The sequence below is a fragment of the Heterocephalus glaber genome, unplaced genomic scaffold (assembly GCF_053883595.1).
Source record: "Heterocephalus glaber isolate CG9 unplaced genomic scaffold, H.glaber_assembly_v1.0 deba00001606, whole genome shotgun sequence".
Taxonomy (NCBI): Eukaryota; Metazoa; Chordata; class Mammalia; order Rodentia; family Bathyergidae; genus Heterocephalus; species Heterocephalus glaber.
In genome coordinates this window covers 5,934,368-5,942,744 of record NW_028258377.1, presented here as the reverse complement: position 1 = coordinate 5,942,744, position 8,377 = coordinate 5,934,368, and the positions used below count along the sequence as shown (strand labels likewise).

At 40.6% G+C, this 8,377-nt stretch overlaps 1 pseudogene; it reads left to right on the top strand.

Moving 5' to 3' along the window:
• The first annotated feature begins 538 nt into the window (after window positions 1–538).
• Window positions 539–2,038, top strand: LOC147822902 (butyrophilin-like protein 9 pseudogene; annotated as a pseudogene).
• Window positions 2,039–8,377: the final 6,339 nt, after the last annotated feature.

Below are 8,377 nucleotides of genomic sequence, written 5' to 3'. Positions count from 1 at the left end.
ATTTTTTAAAATATCCTACTCTGTGACTTTGGGGTTTTTTGGTTTTAGCACTGCACATTGAACCCAGGCCTCCTGCAAACTAAGCACTTGCTCTGCCACTGGGCTACATCTCCAGTCCAGCTTCTGTCTTTAACAGGCAAAAGTAGCCGATTTACTTATCAAGGTGATATGGCTTTTCTTATTCTTGCCTCATCTTTCATCTTTCCTTTTTATCATATTGTATTGCTTTTTCCCGTCATGGAAAAAATTTTTATTACATTGATTTACGTTTTCTTGCCCCATTCTAATTATAGTCATTTGAAAGTTGTAAATCTACTTTTTGTTTTATTTTGAGACAAGGTCTCACTATGAAGCTCAGGCTAGTCTCAAATTTGTGTTGTGTCCCAGCTGGCCTCCAAATTTCAATCTTCCTGCCTCAGCTTCCTGAGTGCTGAGATTACAGGCAAGCACCACAGCACCTAGCTCAATATCTATTTTGTTGTTGTTATTGGTTACCCTGAAATTTGCAATATTTTTTAAAAACTTTATTAACCTATTTATGTCTAAGTATAATCTAGGGACCCGCACGCGTCTGCAGCGGCAGCACAGAGAAAAGCTGAAGAATCAGGCAGAGGAGGAGCAAGGAAGGCTGGCCTCGCAGCTCGAGAAGTTTCAGACAAAGCTGGACTGGAGAAGGGCTGAAGGCCAAGCTGAATGGAAAGCAGCCCAACAATATACAGTGAATGTGACCTTGGATCGGGCCACAGCGCACCCCAGCCTCGAGATCTCTGAGGATGGCAAGAGCATGTCCTCCTGCCCAGGGCCGCCTAGCCCGGTAGCCAGCGATCCGTGGTTTTTTCAGCATAAGTGTGTGCTGGGCCGGGAGCAATTCTCCTACGGCTGTCACTATTGGGAGATGCATGTGGGTCGCCGCAGCTGCTAGCTCCTAGGCGTGTGCTTGGCAGCAGTGTCACGCTCAGGGCCCGCATGCCTCAGCACAGCCAGTGGCTACTGGGTGCTGGTGCTGTGTAACTGCAAGTACTTCGCACTGGCCCCACACCGCGTGGCGCTCACCCTGCGCTTGCCTGCCCGCCCGGCACGTGGGCCTTCTGCTTAACTGTGAGGCTGGAACACTCTCTTTCTTCAACGTGTCCGATGGCTCCCACATCTTCACCTTCAGCGACAGCTTCTCTGAGGCTCTCTGTGCGTATTTCAGGCCCAGAGCCCAGGATAGCAGTGAACACCCGGATCACTTGACCACTGACAACAGTGACACCTGGTTACAGCCCTTGACGCTCTCGGATCCTGCCCAGGTCTGGTAGTGAGGCCTCTCCTGGACCCAGGCCTAGGTCCTGGGCAAGTTATCAGACATCCTGGCTATCCTGCTCCCCATGGAGCCAACAAATGTGCTGATCAGAATGTCACCAAAGTCTAAAGGCTCAGCCTAGCCGAAAGAGGTCAGAGTACCTATGTACATGTAATTTTTTAAGGGAAAGAGGCAATTCCAAAGCCCATTCACGTATACTATAGGATACAGCAAATAAGTAAAAGTATGTTGATTGATGTTGGGGGAAGCAGTGGGAAATGAGAAACAAAGGAATTAGTAAAAGAAGGAAGAAACATGGTTGGATTAGAAGTATTAGTTGATTTGTAGTTTCATGCTTTTTGTACATATCTACTAGCTCTGCAAAAGTTTAGAAGTAATAGCATCTGACAAACAATGAGTTCATCAATGGCTCAGATCCTACTTTTAAAAACTATTTCCTACTAAAATGAAATTGGAGAAATAATTCCCGAGCTGGGGCATAGGAAGTAAAAGCCTGTACTATTTTGTGCTACAAAACAAAACAAAACAAAACTGCTCAGAAACTATTGGCAGAAAGTCTTAAATTCAGGAGATCTATCTTACACCATGGTGACTATAGTTAATAGCAATGTGTTGTACACTTCAAAATCACTGAGAGTAGATTTTAAATGCATTGCCACAAAAAAGTATGAAGCAATACATACGTTTCTTAGCTTGATTTAGCCATTCCACAATGACTGCGTATATCAAAACATCATGTACATCACAAATATATTTGTTCATCAATTAAAATAATAAATGTATGTAAATATTTTTAAAATAAAAACATGTAAAAAGCAAAAAGTAAATAAATAAATATAATCTATACTTTTGCCTGTAAAAACTGTAATATGGTTTCACTTTCTTCTGAATCCCTCATATGTATCTTTATCTTATGGTTGAAGAAATGATCAGTGATTTTAGTTTCAAATTCCTAAGTTTTTTACATTATGCGTGAATGATATTTCTACATAACTATACACTTTTATAATTTATTGGCTCATCACTGCTTCTTTCATCCAAATATTTTTCCTCTTTCTTAAATTCATTTAAATTTTTTTATTAATAACTAATGGGAAAAGTAAATCCTTGAACAATCAACTTTTAATTTCTTGAATGACTAAACAGTGTTTTAATTTTACTCACATAGCTGAATTCTTGCTAATCTAGCTTTTCATGAACTTTATTCTTAAAATTGTCCTCAAAATTTCAGAGATATTACTTCACTGTCATATACTAGGAGTTAATGATGAAAAAATAAATCTGATTGTTTCTCTGTCAGTATCATGACTTTTTTCTTGCTCAATGTCTTTAAGATTGTCTCATTTGGATGTGTCTATCGTTTATTTTTCAAAGATTCTATCCAGCATCTATTGGGCAGTCACTTGAAGACTCTTATCTCTCTTCAGGTATGGGAAATCTGTCTTCCTGACCTCTTGCTTCGTTCTTTCTCTTCTTCCTATCTTTCCTTCCCACCTCTCTTCTCCCTCTTCTCCTCTCTCTCTCCCTCCCTCCTTCCCTCCCTTTCCCTCTCACTCTCTCCCTTTCTTTCTCTCTCTGCCTCACTGAGGATTGAATCCAGGGCCTTTGCTACATTCCCAGCCTTGTTTTGTTTCCTTTGTTTTGAGACAAGGTCTCACTATGTAGCCCAGGCTGGCCTTGAACTTGCAGTGACCTTCCTACCTCAGCCTCCCTCCTGAGTACTGGGATTACAGACAAGCAACACCATGCCGGGCACTTTCGTTTTGGTTATGTTTTGTTTTTTGAGATAGAATCTTGCTAAATTGCCTAGGCTAGGCTGAAATTCACTATCTTCCTGCCTCAGCCTTCCAGAGTGCTGAGATTATAGTTGTGTGCCACCACACTGGGCTTCTCCTTCATTCTTTCTTTCTGTTTCTTCTTTCATTACCCCTGAGTGCTGATGGACTCCTTCCCTGTCTCCCTGTCTCTCCCCCTTATCCCTCTCTCCATTCTTTGAGGTAGATATCAGAGCTTCTGGATTGTGCTAAACTAAGAGAAAAGTCTTCATCTATATCTTCTACTTTACATTCAATCATCAAATTTGTCCATTCTTATTTTAGGCTTATTCATTAAGCCTTTAAATTTTCTATAATCAAGAGAACAAAAAGATATAAAACAAAAAATAAAATGTTCATGATCATTTTGCCCGATTGCCTATTTTGTTATGAAAATGTATTGATAATCCTCTCTATCACACTTAGGATTTTAACTGTAACTCTTGGAGTCATTTGTTTGTTTGTATTTGGGGTTCTGTTGTTGAGTTCAGTGCTCTCTTTCACAGTGATCCTCCAACCACTGGTGATTTTGATTAGGTGCTTATCTTGATATCTGTGGCTCTATACCACAGATACCTGTCTGTGGATTTGGCTGCTGTTGATTATAGCTTACCTCCAGGGGTTGTGGGGGTGGCACACAACTTGTGACCAGGAGGAGGTGTTCCAATAATTGTCCTCTGTATTAGAGCTTCTCTACTGTCCTGTGAGGCAGCAGCTCTGTGGAACACTGCTCTGCCATTTCATCCCAAGTGGCTACCCTGGGTGTCAAAAGAGTTGCTGCCCACTGCTCTGTGTGAGACAGAGCAAGGAGAGGCTGGCCTCTGCCTAAGATCCCCTCATTAATAGCTGTAGCCTCCCTCTGATCCTCTGCATCTGTTAAATGTAGGTTCTTGAAACTATAGCTACTTTCTATGCAGAATCCACAGGTTACATAAAAATATTTGTAATATATTTGCTTTCAATAACAACCATTGTCCTGGAGAATTTATGTGTGGCCTATTCTCATCATTATTATAATACTTGATCTTGATTATTATTATATTTGATCTTTAGTAAAAGACCTATGACAGATTTCTTGAAGCTGCTTTAAAAATAACAAGTCAGGTACAGTGGCACACTTCTGTAGTCCCAGCTACTGGGGTTGAGGCAAAAGGATTGCTTGATCCCATGAATCTGGGAATAGCCTGGGCAACACAGACACACTCTGTTTCTTAAGGTAAACAAACAAGCAAAAATGATAACTGGGTATCTACTCAGGGAGATTCTGCTATCACATAAAATGAACTTTCTGTGACTAACAAGAATGATTTTCAGACTAAATAATTCAGCATAAAAGAGGAAAGATAGGAAAGAAGTAATTGAAAATCTAATGAATGGTATAATAATTAAGTGGAAGAAATAGGTTTGCTGAGTTCCAGGAGGGATTAAAAAAATAAATAATACGTCTATACTTAGGTATCCTGGTAAGTTTTCTCAATTGCTGGGAAAAGCAGAAAATCTTCACATATTTCTTAAGAAAAGACAAAGTGCCACATGGGCCTCAAACTGCTCAATGGCAACAATGGAAGCCAGAAGGCTGAAAAATATTAATAATACCCTAAAAGATGAATGCAATCTAACAAGCCTCTGCTCTCAGCCAGGAGCCATTCACCTCCCACAGCAAAGAACAAGTATGTGCTGATTTAATAACATCCTGTGGGCATCTCAGCTGAGGGAAGGAGTAAGAAAGAAGACTTCAAGGTAAAAGAAGCTTAAGAATAGATGCAAGAGTGATGTGGTGCATGTCTGTAATCCCAACATTCAGGGGGCTGAGGCAGAAGGATCACAAGCTGAGGCCAACCTCGGCTACAAAGTGAGAACTTGTCTCACAAGAAAAAGTGCCATGCAATAAGCACTGTAAGACATATTATTAAATCTAAATCTAAATAATGATAGAGAAGTTAGAAATATACAATATATCTATTAAAGAATCTTAAAACTAATGACATATATGACAAGAGAAAATTCTAAAAATCACTGAGAACTGAAAGAACCAAAGAACTCCAGCAACAGAATGAGGAGAGGGTGGGAGGTAAGGTAAATAAGTATTAACATTGAAAAATTCTTTGGAATCAGACAAAACTTGGTGCCAATCAGATATCTGAGGATAAAAACAGCTCCCTCACAATGTGGCTGTGACAACCAGGTGAAACAGTGTGTGATAGGTAGTGTAGAGCTTCACACCAGTAGCTGCGCTTCAACAGTGGTTCCATTTTGATTTGTATTACTCTTCTTACTTATTCCAGCCTGTCTGGGGGATCTCAAGCCCAGAGGACCAAGTATCCTGAGTAGCCAGGGCTTCTGCTTTAGCTCTTCCTGTGTGCCCTGCATCATCTCATGGTGAAACCTAGACTTTCCTGGGTTCCCACCTCCTCCCTAGACTGCCTGTTTGGACCTCTGTTTACTGAGTCTTTGAAATACCTTTAAATGAATTTGTTCATTGCTTTCTTTACATTTTATGGAGTGAGGACAGGGTAACGGAGTAAAAATGAAACCATTTTATGGCCATCCTGCAAAAATTTGAAAAACTTACTTTATAAACGAGTTCTATGATTCCAACCATTTCAGATTTTGAAGTTTAAAAAATTGAGGTTGAGTTTGACTTTCCTAGACTAGAAGTGATACCGGTGAGTGAAAGCTAACTTGTTTTCCCCAACCGGGACAGCGTCAATTTCCAGTGTGGAGAAGGACAGATGAGCCAAAGAGTAGTTATCAGTGCAGATTAATTGTATGGTCTTTAAAATATTGCAGATCAGAAAAAAATGATGTTCATACAAAGGCTAACAATATATATGCAGACATCTTCTTGGAAAGAGATGAAGCACAACAAAATAAGAAGAACTTGATTTTCATGAAGCATTAAAGCCACATTTAATTATTTGCATAGGAATATGAAATGTGGCAATCCTTTCCATGATATTTCTAAGAAGACTTTGCTACATTTGCTTCATGGTACTGTATTTAGCCAAGTACATTAAGTAAATCTGCACATTGTTATCTGGATAATGCCCACAGAACAGGCCTCCCTCTAGGCATCCTTGTTACTTCACAGCTGCATTCACTTTCCTCACCTCCCCCACCCCACTCTCAGCTTCCTTCAGGTCACATTCAAATGACAGCAGAGCTGCTCAGTTTAACAGGAGAACCAATTCAAAGCAAGTTTATAAATTCTATTTTCCTATGAAATTACCCCAAATCAAACTTAATTATGTCTTCTCCAGATGTGTTTCTTCCTGACTTGTGTTAAATATATCGGGTTCCTTTTCCTTAGAGCCCACAGAGATTTGAGACATCTTTGATTACTTGCTCCATCCAACCAAATTATGACCAAGTTCTATGGATCCTGCCTCAGCAATATTTTCACTCTCCTTGACCTCTTGCCTATATCAATTGCCAACTCCTGGTTCAGATCTCCCTGTCACAGCTCCTGCAGGGACCTCTGGAATGATCCTCCTGTCTACAGTTCTCTCTATCCTTCAACACACTCAAGAAACAAGTGAAAATTTCCCAGGGCTTAGCTCTGATCACATAACTGTTCTGTCTGGCTCTCTGTCCATTGCTTCCAAACCCCACCTTCAGCCTTTGCTCTTTTAAAAAAATTTTTCAATTTTCCACTCCTACCTTTTCCTCCAGTTAAATTGAATTCAGTTTTCTTAAATAGTAAAGCCTCCTAAAATTTATGAGACAGAGAAGGATGTGGGCTTTGGCTATTATAAGAATGCCTTTCTCCTCTTAATACTCTGCCTCCTAGGTCTGCATGTAAAAATCCTATCCATTATTTAGGCAGAAGACCTTCCCACTCTAAACTCGTATAATCCCTGGTTTACATCTTCTTCTTGGCATTCATCTTTATTTTTTGTTGGTTTGATATGTGTGCATGTGTGTGTGTGTGTGTGTGTGTGTGTGTGTGCGCGCATGTCTGTGTTAGTCCTGGTCAGCACGGAAGCTTTGTTCTGTTTAGATTTGCTGCAACCCCTCACATAGCCCTGCACTGAGTAGGAGTTGACAGATGTTTGTGAACAAATGAATGAATTCATTCACAGAATTGGTTTCCCCCAACGCAGACCTTCCATCTGAAACTTACTTAACCCCAGAGTTTAGTTGGGTCTCTGTCACTTAGGCAAATGCCATTTACAGTGTGGATAAAGTTTTGGTTCCATATCAGCAGGTTTCATATGTACACATAGCCATAGCTATTTATCTTTCTGTAGATAACAATCTGAACTGCCAAATTAGGGCTGCCCATGATAATATATGTGCAACTGGCCAGGACATTTGAGCAGCTATGGGAACAAGTTAGACCAGGGTCAGGCAAAGACTCATGAATGTCAAGCCCTGTTCTGTACAGGAAGTGTTTGATGAGTGGAGAAAAAGTTTTTTCTAGAAGATCCTGCTGCTGCTGCTGCTGCTGCTGCTGCTGCTGCTGGCAATATGAGATAGGTGCCATTTGTGTCTTTCAGTGTGTCCAGAAATAGCAGGAATTCTTTGAATTACACTTCCCTTATTTATACACATTAATGGAAAGAGTGTTTCCTGATCATTCAGTTAAGGCCAATCATTAATCCCTTCAATACTTCAATTCATCTGGCCAAAGGAAGGATATTGTCTGTTCCTACCAAGGACCAAGTGCCTCACCCTTTCTAACTAACAGGTTACTATGACCATGACCATCTCCTTCAACCTGAAAAGACATCTCTCTTATTTGTTGATTGCAGCTGCCCAGTCCAATAGCCTTCCTGTTAGGAGCAACAGCACATTGTTCTCAAACAAACAGAAAGAGTTTACAGGGATTATCTTATATTATTCTGAAATGATATGATGCTTCTCAGAGTGGAACTGAACCTTTTAAATGCTCTGTGTTCTCTAGATGAAACACATTGCCTCTGTCCACATGGCAGCTTGAGGGTAATGGTTTTTCAGAGGCATCACTGTGGTGGAGGAAGTGTGTGAAGTGAAAGGGAGGCTGTTACTGTGGGGGAGACTAAAACAAAGTGGTTGGATGGAGCATTATCCTCTGATAATTAGGCCCACGTGACTCCTAAGTTGATCCCCAGGTAACACCAATTGTCAGTGTCCATGTTACCCACTTACAACCCAGGCACTTCATATAGCGTGTTTCCCAGAAGCAAATCTTTTCTCTCAAATAAAGTGGTCACAAGAGATGGGAAGGGAAAATCCCACAAAGAAAGAGTTGTGGCAAAGATTCCATCCATGTTTT